Source organism: Rhincodon typus, chromosome 15 (genome assembly GCF_021869965.1).
Source record: "Rhincodon typus isolate 14 chromosome 15, sRhiTyp1.1, whole genome shotgun sequence".
NCBI classification, from domain to species: Eukaryota; Metazoa; Chordata; class Chondrichthyes; order Orectolobiformes; family Rhincodontidae; genus Rhincodon; species Rhincodon typus.
Window position 1 is genome coordinate 29,944,202 of NC_063346.1, and position 16,925 is coordinate 29,961,126.

Sequence of the window (16,925 nt, forward strand, 5' to 3'; positions counted from 1 at the left end):
TGACTAACCAGAGCCTTTCAACCATCTACAATGCAGCAGTGTAATGTGTTATAACAATCTCTACTCGCCTGCATAAGTGCAGTTCTACAACACTATAGGGGCTCAACAAAATGAAGGGTGAAGCAGCCTGATGATCCATATTTTGCTCACCACCTTAAACATTCATTCTTCCCACCACCAAAGCAGTGGCAGCAGTACAGACCATCTACAGATTGCACTACATTCATTAATAAAGCCACCTTAAGCATTACCTTCTAAACCTACAAACTTTACCACCTAGAAGAACAAGAGCAACACGTATGTAGGAACACCACACCGGCATGTTTTCCCCCCAAATCAACACTATCCTTACTTGGAGCTATATAACTGTTCCTTGCCTATCATTGGATTGAAATCCTGAAATTTCCTCCCTGACAGCATTTATGAGTGTAACTATGCCACATAAACTGCAGTAGTTCAAGAAAATGGCTTTCCACCACCTTTCCAGGGAAATTTGGGATCACATTAAACGCTGGTCTTATTAGTGGCACACGGATCTCATTAATAAAAAAAATGTAAATACAGTTTAAAATGTAAAACACATATCAAGGGCTTTTAACTACAGGGATGGATTGAAAAAGCCAAAGTTGTTCTCCTTTGCACAGGGAAAGCTAAACAGAAATTTGATTAATATGTTCAATATCAAGGATTTAAAGAAAAAAAAAGAGTTGAAAGGAATTGTTGCTATTGACAAAAGATGCAATAACTACAGATCAGCGATTTAAGGTGATTGGCAAAAGAAAAAAAACCTTTTCTTTTGTACTGCGAGTAGATACTGTCTGGAATGCACTGGAAAGATGGTGTAATCAAATTATGGTCCCGACCCGAAACGTCGGCTTTCCCGTTCTCCGATGCTGCCTGGCCTGCTGTGTTCCTCCAGCTCCACACTTTGTTACCGTAACCAAATTAAGTTGTGCCTTTCAAAAGGGAACTGGATAAGCACCTAGAGGAGATAAATACAAGACTGTGGTGAAAGGACAGGGTGTGAGACTTACTAAATTGCTCTTCCAATGACCTTCTCCAAGCCATCCTATCATTGTGCACCCTGGGTCAATTATTCTCACCCGTTAACCTTAAAGACTTGCACTTGTACTGGAAGCTCACTGGTCCCTTCTTACAAAAAAATGGAAGTTTTCATATTTCACGATTTTGCATTCTCACCGAAAAGGAAAACGTTGGCATTTTACATTTCACCCACAAGAAGTTCATCGTTTAGCACAGAATCTGAGAATTATACCCATTCATCAACACGTGAAGTAAAAACAGTGTTCTTTATTCTTTCTAAATCATGCATGTGACAAACTCGTTGAAATACTGAAACAAACATAAACTGCTGGAGAAACTCAGTCCCGTGACCTTTCTTCAGAACACAGAGTTTCAGATTTCTAGCATCCGCGGTTCTTTCTTTCATTTTATTCGCTGAAATATTGCCCGATTCGTCAAAAGCAAAAAGAATTAATTATGTTATCTGCCAAATAGTGGCTCTTCTCTCTATACCGTCTTGGTCTTTCTTTCTTTCCTTCCATGACTGACTTTACAAACTCGAGCAAGATAAGTTGACAATAAAATCGCCACTGAGAACTGAAAATGAAAGGGTTTTTTTAATTGCACTGGCCTAAAATTTTAAATTCGCCTCAAATTCAAACTTACCACAACGAGAGCGTCGGTCAACCCGCCAAAGCGGCGTGCGCGAGTTCCGCTCCCAACACGCCTGCGCTCTTCTCGGATGTTCCACCAGGTTTTGAGGCCTACCAGGTTCGGTCTGGTGTGAGAGGCGGTGAGTGGGAACCTGTGTCTTTGCCCTAGCTGTCACCAGTTGTAGCATTTCTTTCCACAAATTAAAATAACGCCCACTGCCCCACTGGAATTCTCCATCCTCTTCCGAAAACAACAAATGCTGGATCTTCCAGCTCTGAACTGGATTATCTCAGATTCTGCAGCATCTGCAGTTCCTACTATCTCTAATGCTGGAGATCAGAATGTCTCCGACAGCGAGAGAGAGCTAACGTTTCGGGTCTAGATGACAGCATTTATGCTATAGTTTGCTGGGGGGAGTGGGTGTAGGGTGCTGGGTGGAGAAAAGATGTTGATAGTTCACATAAAGTGATCGGAATGTGAGAATGGTGGAACAATGTTGTGTCTAACTGCCAGACTTGAAAGGACAGACAGTCCCACTGGGATGGGGGGAATGGAGAGAGGACATGGTGACAGAAAGTATCATGTAAGGCTTCACAATTTGAAGGTGTTGAACTCAGCATTAAGTCCAGAAGGTTGTGGAGTGCCTAGTCTGAAGGTGAGGTGTTGTTCCTGTAGTTTGTGCTGTGATTCACTGGAACACTGCAGCATGCTGAGGACAGACACGCGGCAATGCGAACAGGATGCTGTGTTAAAATGACCGGCTATAGGAAGGTCGGGGTCATGCTTGCACACTGACTGGAGGTGTTCCAGCGGTCATCCAGTCTATGCTTGGTTTCACCAATGTAGAGTAGGCCACACTGGGTACTCCAATACAATGAACAAAATTGGGGGAGGTACAGGTGAAATGCTGCTTCACCTAAACATTCTTTCCAGGTCGTGCACAAGCATGATCCTGAACTTTCCTTAGCCGGTCATTTTAACACAACCTGATCGCATGCCCACATGTTTGTCATCAGCATGCTGCAGTGTTCCAACATCTTTTCTCCACCAGCACCCTACAACCCCACAACACCCCTCAACTGTAGCATAATAGTGCCCCCTCCACACTTCATTTCAACTCTAATGAAGAGTCATCGGGACTTGAAATGTTAGCTTGCTGTCTTTCCGTGGATGCTGTCTGACCCGCTGTGATCTCCAGCATTTGTTGTCTTAAGTACAGATTCCAGCATCTGCAGTACTTTGCTTCCCCATCCTCTTCACTGTCTTATATCCGGCAGCCTGTCTCCCAGCACGTGTGGATATTGAAGTGTGACGTTATGGCTTTATACTTTTATGTTTAAATTTGGGTTTCTGCGGCTTTGGATCGGCCGGGGCAAAAACAGAATTCGTGGAAATACAAGACAGTAACCATGCTCTGTAATACTTGGGAGAATTGAATTTCTGAGAAAAAAATAAAAATCTGTAAAATTGTACATGCACCACATGTGCCACAATTTACTGCTTGAGTGATGTAGTTTTCGATATCAAGGCTCCAATGATGTGAGGGTGCCACTTTCTAAATAGATCCAACAAATCAACAGCCCAGCCAAGTACTGTACTTTTCCCACACTTTAATTTTAAAATAAAACATATTGCTGCCTCAGACTCTTGGATATTTACTCCACTGAGGATGCCCCATTCGGCCCATCGTGTTCATGCCTGTCAGCCATATATTAGAATCCCTACAGTGTGGAAACAGGCCCTTTGGCCCAACAAGTCCACACCAAAAACCCCAGAGCATCCCACCCAGACCCATCCCCCTATAACCCACCTAATCTACACATCCCTGAACACTGTGGGCAATTTAGCATGGCCAATCCACTTAGCCCGCACATCTTTGGACTGTGGGAGGAAATCGGAGCACCCGGAGGAAACGCACACAGACACGGGGAGAATTGCAAACTCCACACAGACAGTCGCCCGAGGGTGGAATCAAACCTGGGTCCCTGGCCATATCCACCTTTCAATGTTGTTTCCCTACAGTTTCTTTATAACACTTGATTACCTTACTGATTGAAAATCTGTGTGTCTCAGGCTTGAATATACATAGCAATTCAGCCTCAACAGCTCTCTGTGATAAGGTGTTCCATAGATACACTACCCTTTGAGAACTGTTATGGGACATAATATTCTCATGCTACATCAGGTAAAACATGTTGGAAACAAATTCACACCAACCACCCGTTACTGTGCAAGATGATTGCAGGACTACACTATGAACCAGGAGCCCATATGGCTCTTGTGTACATTTGAAAAATCATGAATGTTTCACTGAAGGCATGTTGAATCATTTTCTTGATTCCAATAATTCACAACCACTGTATCTTAAAAGAAACTAAGTCCCAAAAGGAACTGAATCAGCTTATATGTTTGATCTCTCACTGAAGAGATGTTATTGAAACTAATCCCTTTAGTATCATCTGTAAAGATTGAAAGTTCCCAGCACCCACATGGAAATCAAACCAAAACTATGCATGTAAATCGCATTTGGCCCAGCACACCTTCCTCAATACAAGATGACCCAAACGGCATTACAATAATCAATGCCACAATCTTAGATGATGTCCATGATAAAATTTACAAAATTTGCATTACAGCTATAAAATGAAAATTAAAATTCATTTGGAAAATAAATTGTTTAGTCAATTGGCAATATGGGCTCCAACTTGAAGCTGTAATTTGGTGTGCAAACGTGAGCTTGCAGGGAATTTTCTAATGCAGCAGCAACGACTAATTTAATAACCAATTTGTTTGTACTTGCTACAGAATTTAGTGCAAATAAATTATAAGATATCAATTATAAAATAAAAAGAAAATACTTGCAAAAATATAAGATCCTTTGGCATCCATAAATGAAGTAAAGATAGTGTTTCATATGGATACTTTACTTGGTTGTAAATTATCTCTAGCAACAAAGTGAACATCAAAGGATATTCAATCTTAAGAAAGGACAGGCAAAATAGACAATGAGGCGGTGTATTGTTGTGAAAGTTAAATACAGTGCAAAAGTGAGAAAGAGCATGGTATTGGAAATCGTGAAGAGAAAGCAAAGTTAATGTTTTAGGTCTAGTGACCCTTCTTCAGAGTTCTAAAGAAGGGTTACTGGGCTTGAAATGTTAACTCTGCTTTCTCTCCACAGATGCTGCCAGATCTGCTTAGTTTCTCCAGCAATTTCCGATTTTGTTAGTAATCTAGATATCTGTATTAATGATTCAGAGACATGAGCTCAAATTCTACAAAGGCAATAGGGGAATTTAAATTCACTTAACTAAATAAACTGGGAGTAAAAAGCTAGTTTCAGGAATGATAATCAGACCATCAGATTGACTTGTGAGTTATTCCATCTATTTCTGTTTTTGTATCAGAACTTCAGCATTCACAGTTCTTTGTTTATCTGGATTGCTAGTCCTTCAAGATATTAAGCTTACCATACGTTTTTGCTGACTTACAGCTTTAGAATTAATGGCCTGACATGGCGAGAGGTGGGAGGATCAGCTGGCTCTGGAGCACAAATCTTCAATGCTATTGTGGAGTGAATCAAATTGGTTGAAAACTGGCATCTGTAATGATGGGCATCTCAAGGAGACCAAGGTAAGCTATCCATTTTGCATTATTGGGTGAATATGGTTGTAAACATTTCAATATGTCTTTTGCACACGGGTGCTGGGATCTACCATAATTAATGATGTAGATATCCACGGAATCTGTTCCTCCTATTAAATGTTTTAATGTCCACCACCATTCAAAGCTGGATGTGGCATGACTGCAGACCACTGTTTATTGCATGCAGCATCCATTGTTTAGCAAGTGTGCAATCCTGTGTTGTAGCTTCACCAGATTGGCACTTCTTTTTTAAGTATACATGGTGGTGCTTTTTTACACTCTTTATTGAATGAGTGTTGAAACTTTTTAATAAGAATAATGGTGGACTGAAGAATATGCTGTGCCATATGTAGTTACAGATTGTAGCAGCATACAATTTTATTGCTGCTAAAATCAGACAGCATCTCATGGATTCCCTGTATTGAGCTGCTAGATCCTTTCTGAATTTACCCCAAGTGGCAAAATTGTAGTACATGACAAGTGTTCTTATTGTAAAGACTGGATTTCGTCTCGACAAAGACTTTGTGGTGATCACTCCAACTGTCATGTACTGAGACATCTTCTTTTGCTCAGCAACATTCATCTATCTTTGTCTTAAAAAATATTTAATGACCGTACCTCCTCTATCTTCTGAGCAGTGTTTCAAAGTCACATGACCCTCTGAAAGAAAACAATTTCTCCTCATCTCTGTCCTAAAAGTGTGACACCTAGTTTGGGACTATCTCACCCGAGGAAGCACCCTTTCCATGTTCACCTTGTCAAGATCATTCATGATCTTATACATTTAAATCAAATTGCCTGATGCTCTTCCAAATCCCAGTGGAAATAAGTCCACCTTGTCCAACCTTCCTCATAAGAAAACCGACTCATTCCAGGTAGCTATCTAATAAACCTGCTTTGAACTGCCAGCAATGCGTTTAAATCCTTTCGTGCATAAGAAAACCAAACTTGCACACAGTATTCAAGATGTGATCTCACCAATGCATTGTATAACTAAAGCCCAACATCTTCCTACTATCTCTGATTCATCTTTAATGTTCAATTCATTTTGAAATAAAGAATGGCATCCATTAGTCTTCTTGAAGATGTGGTGTGGCTGGATGATAACCTTTAGTGAATTGTGCAAAAGAGCACTTAAATTCATCTGCAGCTTGAAACTCTGCAGTTATTCTCTTTTTACATTGTATTCCATTTTTTTAATCTTCTGGTCAAAATGAAGTACTTTATATGTTTCCACATTTTGCTGTAATAAATGAATCGGTTGAGTTTTGATGATAATACATAGCCTCATGGTCACTATTGCAGAGTAGCCTCAAGATTTATGAACATAGGACATAGAACAGTACAGCACAGTACAGGCCCGTCAGCCCGCGATGTTGTGCTGAACTTTTACCTGAAACCTAAGGCCTATCTAACCTCCACCGCTACCTTATACTATCATCCATATGCCTATCTAATAGCCGCTTAAATGTCCCTAATGAGGCCGACTCCACCACCCTCTCCGGCAATTCATTCCACGCCCCTACCACGCTCTGAGTAAAGAACCTACCTCTGATACCTCCCCGATATCTACCTCCTTTCACTTTAAAACTATGTCCCCTCGTAAAAGCTACCTCCACCCTAGGAAATAGTCTCTGGCTGTCTACTCTATCTATACCTCTGATCATTTTGTACACCTCTATCAAGTCACCTCTCATCCTTCGTCGTTCTAAAGAGAAAAGCTCTAGCTCTCTCAACCTTTCCTCCGTTCCAGGCAACATCCTGGTAAATCTCCTCTGCACCTTTTCCAACGCTTCCACATCTTTCCTGTAATGAGGCGACCAGAATTGGACTCCAGATGTGGTCGAACCAGGCTTTTGTATAGCTGGAGCATAACTTCACGGCTTTTGAACTCAATCCCTCTATTAATGAAAGCTAACACACCATATGCCTTCTTAACAACTCTATCCACCTGGGTGGCAGCTTTCAGGGAACTGTGAACATGAACTCCAAGATCCCTCTGCTCCTCCACACTGCCAAGAATCTTTCCGTTAACCCTGTATTCTGCTTTCAAGTTTGTCCGTCCAAAATGAATCACATCACACTTTTCAGGGTTAAACTCCATCTGCCACTTCTCAGCCCAACTCTGCATCCTATCAATGTCCCTTTGTAATGTAGAACAGCCCTCCGCACTGTCCACAACATGACCAACCTTCGTATCGTCCGCAAACTTGCTAATGCACCCTTCCACTCCTTCCACATTTCCCCCTATCCCATGCCTCCTTACCCTCTGCATGAGTCTACCATGGGGAACCTTATCAAATGCCTTACTTAAATCCATGTATACCACATCCACTGCTCCACCTTCATCCACGTGTTTGGTCACCTCTTCAAAGAATTCAATAAGGTTTGTGAGGCATGATCTACCCCTCACAAATCCATGCTGACTATCACGAATCAAACTGTGCCTTTCCAAGTGATCATTAATCCTGTCTTTCAGTGCCCTTTCCAATGATTTGCCCACCACTGATGTAAGACTAACTGGTCTGTAATTTCCGGGGTTATCCCTGTTCCCTTTTTTGAACAAGGGAATGACGTTTGCCTCTTTTCAATCTTCCAGCACTATACCCGTGGACAGTGAGGACGAAAAGATCATCACCAGGCCCTGCAATCTCGTCCCTCGCTTCCCATAGAATCCTTGGATAAATCCCATCAGGCCTGGGGGACTTATCTATCTTCAACTTCCTCAGAATTCCTAGAACATCTTCTTTACTAACATCAACCTCCTATAGCCTATCTGCCTGTTTCACAACGTCCACCTCGACAACTAGGTCCCTCTCAGTTGTGAATACTGAAGAAAAGTATTCATTAAGGACCGCTCCTATCTCTTTCGGCTCTGTGCACAAATTCCCTTTACAATCCTTGATCGGCCCTACCCTTTCTCTGGTCATTCTCTTGTTCTGCACGTATGTGTAAAGAGCCTTGGAGTTTTCCTTGATCCTATCCGCCAAGGTTTTCTCATGCCCACTTATAGCTATCCTAAGCCCTTTCTTCAGCTCCTTCCTGGCTAACTTGTATCCCTCTAGAGCCTTTTCCGTTCCTCTTTTCATAAACCTTGCATAAGCCTCCTTCTTCCTCTTAACCAGTCGTTCGACATCTCTTGAGAACCATGGCTCCCTCACTCGACCGCATCTTCTCTACCTGCTAGGGACAAACATATCGAGCACATGCAGTATGCATTCATTAAACAATCTCCATACTTCTGTGGTGCTCTTCCTTGATGGCATCTGTTCCCAATTTATATTACCCAGTTCTTGCCTAACTGAATTGTAATTACCCTTCCCCCAATTATAAACTTTACCCCACCATATGTACCTATCCTTATCCATGACTATCGTGAAATAAACAGAGTTATGATCACTACTGCCAAAATGCTCTCCTACCAACAGGTCTAACACTTGACCCGGTTCGTTGCCAAGCACCAAATCCAAAGTGGCCTCTCCTCGTGTTGGTCTATGTACATACTGTGTCAGGAATCCTTCCTGAACGCACTGGACAAAATCTGCTCCATCTAAACTATTACAACTAAAATGTTTCCAATCAATATTTGGAAAGTTGAAGTCACCCATGACTACAACCCTGTGACTTCTGCACCTCTCCAGTATCTGCCTTCCAATCCGCTCCTCTACTTCTCTGCAACTATTAGGGGGTCTGTAAAAAAACCCCAACAAAGTGACTGCTCCTTTCTTGTTCCTGACCTCAACCCAAACTGACTTTGTAGACATATCATTCTCGAACTGCCTTTCAGTAGCTGCTATACTCGCCCTGACTAGCAATGCCACTCCCCCACCTCTTTTTCCACCCTCCCTGTTTCTTATAAAGCATCTAAATCCCAGAACTTCCAACATCCATTCCTCTCCCTGAGATACCCAAGTTTCTGTAATGGCCACAACATCGTATTTCCAAGTACCGACCCATGCTCTAAGTTCATCCGCTTTATTTCTGATACTTCTTGCATTGAAGTATACACACCTCAACCCATCTCGGTGTCCGCAATTAGGCTCCATCGACCGCATTTCTTTATAAACCACCTCACTCCCTGTTGTGTCTGTCTTTATGATTAATTGAATTTAAATTCCACCAGCTGCCGCGTAGGATTTGAATCTATGTCACCAGAGCATTAACCGGGTCTTTGGATTACTAATTGTAACATTACTACAAGGCCATGGCCAAATAATTTGAGAAAGGAACAATTTCCTTTTGCTCATGAAATTTAATGATTACTTCAAACTAGCAATCTAAACACTGCTCTAAACAAGTATTTGGGTTCTAAGTGTAAGTAAATACATTTACCAGATAAGGGCCTTGAAATGTTTAATTTGATTAAAGGCATGATACAAATATATGTTGCTGATATTATAATTTCCCCATAATGATTCTCAGCAATATGACATCTGAGCCATAATTTATGATTTAAATGTGTTATAAGATAAATTTTGTGGAATTATAACAGTAAATTTGATTCTTATGGAGCTTGTGTAGTATGTGGTTAACATCAGGATCGATCATTTATTCACACTCACGGCTGGAAATGAAAAATGTATTTGCTCCTGCAGGTGTAATTTGCATTGGAGCTTGATCAGCATTAAAGATTCTCCTAAATATCTTCAATTAAAAATAACACATCTGACCAAATTGTCAACAACACCCTAATCATAATGATCTATTGTACTAAGTTGGGACTTTTGTCAGGTTTTAATCTGAGGCTTTGGCAAAGCTTACTTTTATGTAAAAGAACATTGATCCGCAGAAATTAAAGCTGCTCTGCTGTATTTATGGGCTGGCACATGTGAACGTGTTAATAACTTCAACTTACATTTATATAGCAGGTGTACCGAAGGAAAATGTCCCAGAGTTTTTCACAGAAGCCAAGGCAGACAAAAATTCCATTCAGCTGTTGAAAATGAGATTAGGAGGGATTTCATCAAAGAATTAAGCTTTAATGAAAGGTAAAATAGTTAAATGCAGAAGATTAGGGAAAAAATTCTAGTATTTGGGGCTGAGATGGATTAGTGGTGGAGTGGAGAATACAGAGGCAAAGAGTCATACAGCATGAAAACAGTCACTTCGGTCCAACTAGTCCATGTTGACCATGTTCCCAAACTAAGCTAGTCCTACCTGCCTGCATTTGGCTCATATCCCTCCAAACCTTTCCTGTCATGAACTTATCGAAATGTCTTTTAAACCTTGTAACTGTATCTGCATCCGTCACTTCCTCTGGCAGTTCATTTCACGCACTAACCACTCTCTGTGTAAAAAAGTTGCCCCTCTTGTCCTTTTTAAATCTTTCTCCTCTCACCTTAAAAATATGGCCCCTAGTTTTGAACTCCCCCTGACGAAGGTTTCACCCGAAACATTGACTTCCCTGCTCCTCGGATGCTGTCTGACTGGCTGTGCTTTTCCAGCTTCACATTTATTGGCTCTAGCTTCCAGCATCTGAAGTCCTTACTGTCTCCATATATGGACCCTAACAGTTTTTTGATTATGTTGCCACACAGTAGAGGTTGAATAAAAGGGATCTAAAGATGGATCCTTCTAGGATGCCAAACTCATAAAAAATGTAGAACCTCTACAGTGTGGAAGTAGGCCATTCGGCCCATCAAGTCCACACCAACCCTCTGGAGAGCATTCCACTGAATCCCTGTAACCCTGCATTTCCCATGGCTAATCCATGTAACCTGCACATCCCTGGATACTATGGGCAATTTATCATGGCCAATCCACCTAACCTGCACATCTTTGTACTGTGGGAGAAAACCGGAGCACCCAAAGAAAACCCATGCAGATACAGGGAGAATATGCAAACACCACACAGTCATCTGAGGGTGGAATAGAACCCGATCCCTGGCGCTGTGAGATAACAATGCTAACCACTGTGCTGCCCCACAAGAACAAGGCAGGAAAAAATCTGTTCATGGGATTCTCTGGTTAAGATTGAATAGGTGTGAGTAAAATCATGTAATGGTAATCCAATTAGCTGAACAACTTATTGTTCATGTATTAAAGGATGATGGTGTGGTCAGCCATGTCAAAGGTTTTGCGTGACATGAATACAATCTACCAGGTTTTTGGTCACTGACTTTAATTGGGTCTTAAACAATGCTAAAGAGAGGCATGAAATCCAACCTGTTTTTTTTTGTCCTGCAATCAATCTTCAGAACTGGAAGACAAGGAAAGTTATTCAGAAAGGAAAGGACAATTTACACAGAATGCAAATAGGGTGCTGATTGGCTGGTCTACGGTTGGTAAAGTGATGCAGTAGGAACTGTTGACTGTTCTAGATCAAATTCAAACCGGGCAAGCTAATCCTTGTTAGGGTGTTACATGGGGATGCAGTGTGGTTGACTGTGTCCTTGGCATATTTTTCATTGAGGAAAGGATGATGTGTGGACTTACTCTTTTTGTCTCTAAAGAAGTTTTACTCTGCTGAGTGCAAGACAAAAAGCTTCATTTTAATGTCTCTTAATTAAGATTGTTCTAGTGCTATGTAAGAGGGTAACCCTGATTGGAAGTTCAGACAGGGAGTTGTAGGAAAAATGGGGTTGCAACAATATGTCCTGGGGCAAACCTCAGGGAGTGAGAAGGCTGTTGGAAGGGATGGGGACAGAAGTAAAGAATATGAGCCATTTAAAATGCCAGATAGCATGTGGGTCAAAGAAAAAAATGAGTAATAAGCAATTTACTGGGTCTCGAGTTGAGAGAGTGTTGGACCATATGAACTTGAAGATTGCGAAGGAGATATATAAACATTATTTTCATTTATTCAAAAAAATTTTACACAGGAAAAATTAACTGCTGTCAATCAATAATCTTCCAACACTGTCAGAGTTGCAGGGACATGTTATAGACGTTTTTAAAAACCTTCAATGCCAGAGTAAGGACATTACCACTGTGTTACAAGAGCATGAGCCTGATGTGATTTGAAAACTCAAACTTCTGATTTGGACTTCAACATGCTAATGTTGCACCACAACCCCACCCTGAAGTCAGGTTTCATAGAATAGGTATTTTTAATTAATGTGTTTGGACAGGCCATGATAGTTGGGACTTGAATCCAGATCATCTGGCCCAGAGGTAGGACCATGCCACAAGAGCCCTAGGACTTGTAGATACTTTTTTTTAAAAATACAATTACGTCATACTTGTTCCTTAAGTAATTTACAGATGAAAATATGCAAAACCTGTCAATGTATCTTGTAAAATAGTGACTTAGTTTTCCGTATAATTCCTTCTTAGGTAGGTGTGCTTTTTTGATGAACAGAAATATATTTTAAATCCTGCATAGGGTATACAAGCTCACAAACCCTCCATGCAGTTGTCAAGATTTTTTGAAATTTCTATTGCATCAATATTTACCCTGTAAGTTGCAGGGTTCCCATTTAATTTTTTGGTGACTATCTTATATTAATGGTTTTGCTTTTCTCCATTAGTAGAAACAGTTGCTACCTACTCTGTTAAAGCTATTCATAATTTTACAGTGCTCTATTAACTCACACTTCAGCCTTCTTTCTTTTCACCAGAAAATAAACTTTGCTGGTTTGTCCTTTCCTGATAGGCATACAATGCAGGTAGTCCTTGATTTAATGTGGTATTTAGGTTCCTGAAGATCAACATATTAAGTGGAACCACATTATTCAAACACATTCCCATAGAAACTCATGTAAATGTTCAGCTTTTATTCCTGGAACATCAAACAAGTTCAGAATACAAGCACAAGGTTAATATTAAAGTTCAAATAGACATGAAAATATGTAAAAAGAATACATATTCATTTTGTTGCATCATCCACAAGATTGTTTATTTGGAGGCTGAAGGCTGCGGATCTTGACTTGTGTGCAGCTCTGGAAGTTGAAGGTTAAGGATCATCAGATTGCTCTGCTGCTGCTTTGGAGGTGGAGGGCTGAGTATCCTGGGGGAAATTTTTAAAAAAACTTCTTACATCTTAGTGGAAACAGTCAATGGCCAAAATGAGTTGAACAAACAGAAACTTGCCCGGGAATGTTGAGTTTTGACATGCATTTATCCCTGTGCTGATCACAGTCAGATATTAACTATGTTACTGCAAATCAGTGCTTATTATTGGATTGATGGGTAGTAAGGTAAAAACTGTTATAGCAAAGCTGCATTACTATTAGTATCCAGTTTTGTTGTGTCAGTTGTTGCAGTTACCACCACTGACCTTGCAGTGAATTGGTGTTTGATTTATATAATAATGGGTGAATGGGGTACAGTTAGCTCACTTGCCTAGATGGCCAGTTTGTGGATCAGTTTAGCATAAGGTTTAATTCCCATTCCAGTAGAGGTGGATTTGACTGCCTCACCCTATTCATTGTAAAATTCACAGCACTTTCCTATGGAGATAGTATGAACTGCCGATTACAGCACTTTCCTATGATTTGGCAAATAACTGCCAAGAACATGCCTTCAGGCTGAGAATTCAAAACAAATAATGGTCAGAGTCAGCAGGGACTGTTTCCAATCTCTTTTAACTCCCTGTCTTGTATCTATAAAAAAAACATATCTGACAACTAACCAGAAGTAATTCAGTGCCTGTCAATAGAAAAGTATTCAAGGTCTAGCATTTAAATTCTCCAAATTAACATTTATCATAAATACTGTACAATACATTTTAACTGCATCTGTACAGAATGAATTTAAGCAGCTCACTACAGAATACTGGTATTAACACTGAAACATTGCTTGTCATTATTAATGCACTTCAGTTGATATACTGGACCGATTCTGCTGTTCCACTGAGGCACAGTCACAAGCTATATGAACACTTAAGACACATTATTTAACCCGCAAATAACACGTTCATAACTCGAGAAAGCACTAGATAGATGAATAACTGATGTGGCTGTATCCATTTTCCCGAATGAAACTAAACTGCAAATGTAAACATGCTAGCAAATTATGTAATTGCCTTTAGCAAAGTTCTGATAAATTTAATCCTTAGGTCTTAAATTTTAAAAACCAAAATGTCTCAAGTTGTTGAGATAACAAGGTGTAGAGCTGGATGAACACAGCAGGCCAAGCAGCATCATAGGATCAGGAATGCTGACCTTTCGGGCCCAGACCCTTCTTCAGAAATGGGGAAGGGGAAGGGGGTTCTGAAATAAATAGGGAGAGAGGGGGAGGCGGATAGAAGATGGATAGAGGAGAAGATAGGTGGAAAGGAGACAGACAGGTCAAAGAGGCGGGGATGGAGCCAGTAAAGGTGAGTATAGATGGGGAGGTAGGGAGGAGATAGATCAGTCCAGGGAGGATGGACAGGTCAAGGGGGCGGAATGAGGTTAGTAGGTAGGAGATGGGGGTGGGGCTTGAGATGGGAGGAGGGGATAGGTGGGAGGTAGGACAGGTTAGGGAGGTGGAGACGAGCTGGGCTGGTTTTGGGATGCGGTAGGGGGAGGGGAGATTTTGAAGCTTGAGACATCAATCGCCTCAACCTCTCCACCCCTCTCACCCACTCCAACCTCTCCTCCACAGAACGTGCAGCCCTCCGCTCCAATCCCAACCTCATCATAAAACCTGCGGACAAGGGAGATGCAGTTGTAGTATGGCGCACTGACCTCTACATCGCCGAGGCCAGACGCCAACTCTCTGACACCTCCTCCTACCGCCCCCTTGATCATGACCCCACCCCCAAGCACCAAACCATCATCTCCCAAACCGGCCACAACCTCATCACCTCAGGTGACCTCCCACCCACAGACTCCAACCTCATCGTTCTCCAACCCCACACCGCCCGCTTCTATCTCCTTCCCAAAATCCACAAACCTGACTGCCCTGGTCGACCCATTGTCTCCGTCTGCTCCTGCCCCACCGAGCTTATCTCCATCTAACTCGACTCCATTTTCTCCCCCTTGGTCCAGGAACTCCCTACCTATGTCCGTGACACCACCCACACCCTCCACCTCCTCCAGAACTTCCAATTCCCCGGTCCCCAACACCTCATCTTTACCATGGACGTCCAGTCCCTATACACCTACATTCCCCATACAGAGGGCCTAAAGGCCCTCCGCTTCTTCGTGTCCCGCAGGCCCGACTAGTCCCATTCCACTGAAACCCTCATCCGCTTAGCCAAACTCATCCTCACCCTCATCAACTTCTCTTTCAATTCCTCCCACTTCCTACAGACAGAGGGGGTGGCCATGGGTACCCGCATGGGCCCAAGCTACGCCTGCCTCTTTGTAGGTTACGTGGAACAATCCCTCTTCCATACCTACACTGGCCCTAAACCCCACCTCTTCCTCCATTACATTGATGACTGTATCGGCGCCGCCTCGTGCTCCCATGAGGAGCTCGAACAGTTCATCCACTTCACCAACACCTTCCACCCCAACCTTAAGTTCACCTGGACCATCTCTAATACCTCTCTCTCCTTCCTGGATCTCTCTGTCTCCATCTCTGGCAACCACCTAGAAACCGATATCCATTTCAAGCCCACCGATTCCCACAGCTACCTAGAATACACCTCCTCCCACCCACCTTCCTGCAAAAATGCCATCCCCTATTCCCAATCCCTTCGCCTCCGCAGCATCTGCTCCCAGGATGAGGCATTCCACTCCCGTACATCTCGGATGTCCTCGTTTTTCAAGGACCGCAACTTCCCCCCTTCAGTGGTCGAAAACACCCTCGACCGCATCTCCTGCAACTCATCCCTCACACCCCCTCCCGCAATAACAACCAAAAAAGAATCCCCCTAGTCCTCACGTGCCACCCCACCAACCTCCGGATCCAACGCATCATCCTCCGACACTTCCGCCATCTGCAATCCGACCCCACCACCAAAGACATTTTTCCCTCCCCACCCTTATCTGCTTTCCGGAGGGATCACTTTCTCCGTGACTCCCTTGTCCGCTCCACACTCCCCTCCAGCCCTACCACACCCGGCACTTTTCCCTGCAACCGCAGGAAGTGCTACACCTGCCCCTACACCTCCCCTCTCACCCCCATCCCAGGCCCCAAGAAGACTTTCCACATCAAGCAGAAGTTCACCTGCACATCTGCTAATGTGGTATACTGCATCCGCTGTTCCCGTTGTGGCCTCCTCTACATCGGGGAAACCAAGTGGAGGCTTGGGGACCGCTTTGCGGAACACCTACGCTCCGATCACACTAAACAACTGCACCTCCTAGTCCCGAACCATTTCAACTTCCCCTCCCATTCCTCAGACGACATGTCCATCCTGGGCCTCCTGCAGTGCCACAACGATGCCACCCGAAGGTTGCAGGAACAGCAACTCATATTCCGCTTGCAGCCCAATGGTATCAATGTGGATTTCACAAGCTTCAAAATCTCCCCTCCCCCCACCTCAAGCCTCCCACCACCCACCACCCACCACCACCCACCCACCACCCACCTCCTACCTACTAACCTCATCCCGCCCCCTTGACCTGTCCGTCCTCCCCGGACTGACCTATCTCCTCCCTACCTCCCCACCTACACTCACCTTTACTGGCTCCATCCCCGCCTCTTTGAAGTCTGTCTCCTCTCCACCTATCTTCTCCTCTATCCATCTTCTATCCGCCTCCTCCTCTCTCCCTATTTATTTCAGAACCCCC

General features: G+C 42.8%; 2 protein-coding genes across 8 annotated transcripts in view; one reads left to right on the forward strand and one right to left on the reverse strand.

Annotated features, from left to right (window-relative positions):
* tdrd12 (tudor domain containing 12) overlaps window positions 1-1,935 on the reverse strand; it is a 124,002-nt gene extending 122,067 nt beyond the window's left edge. For 6 of the 7 annotated variants that reach the window (XM_048605530.1, XM_048605531.1, XM_048605534.1 and 3 more), the window contains exon 1: window positions 1,690-1,935. The gene's annotated coding sequence lies outside the window, so the exon portion shown is untranslated. Of the gene's footprint in view, window positions 1-788; window positions 825-1,689 lie in introns of those variants that run through there. The other variant, XM_048605532.1, reaches the window with a different exon arrangement.
* ankrd27 (ankyrin repeat domain 27 (VPS9 domain)) overlaps window positions 1,718-16,925 on the forward strand; it is a 94,527-nt gene continuing 79,319 nt past the window's right edge. The window contains exons 1-2 of the mRNA XM_048605537.1: window positions 1,718-1,816; window positions 5,168-5,307. The gene's annotated coding sequence lies outside the window, so the exon portion shown is untranslated. The remainder of the gene's footprint in view (window positions 1,817-5,167; window positions 5,308-16,925) is intronic.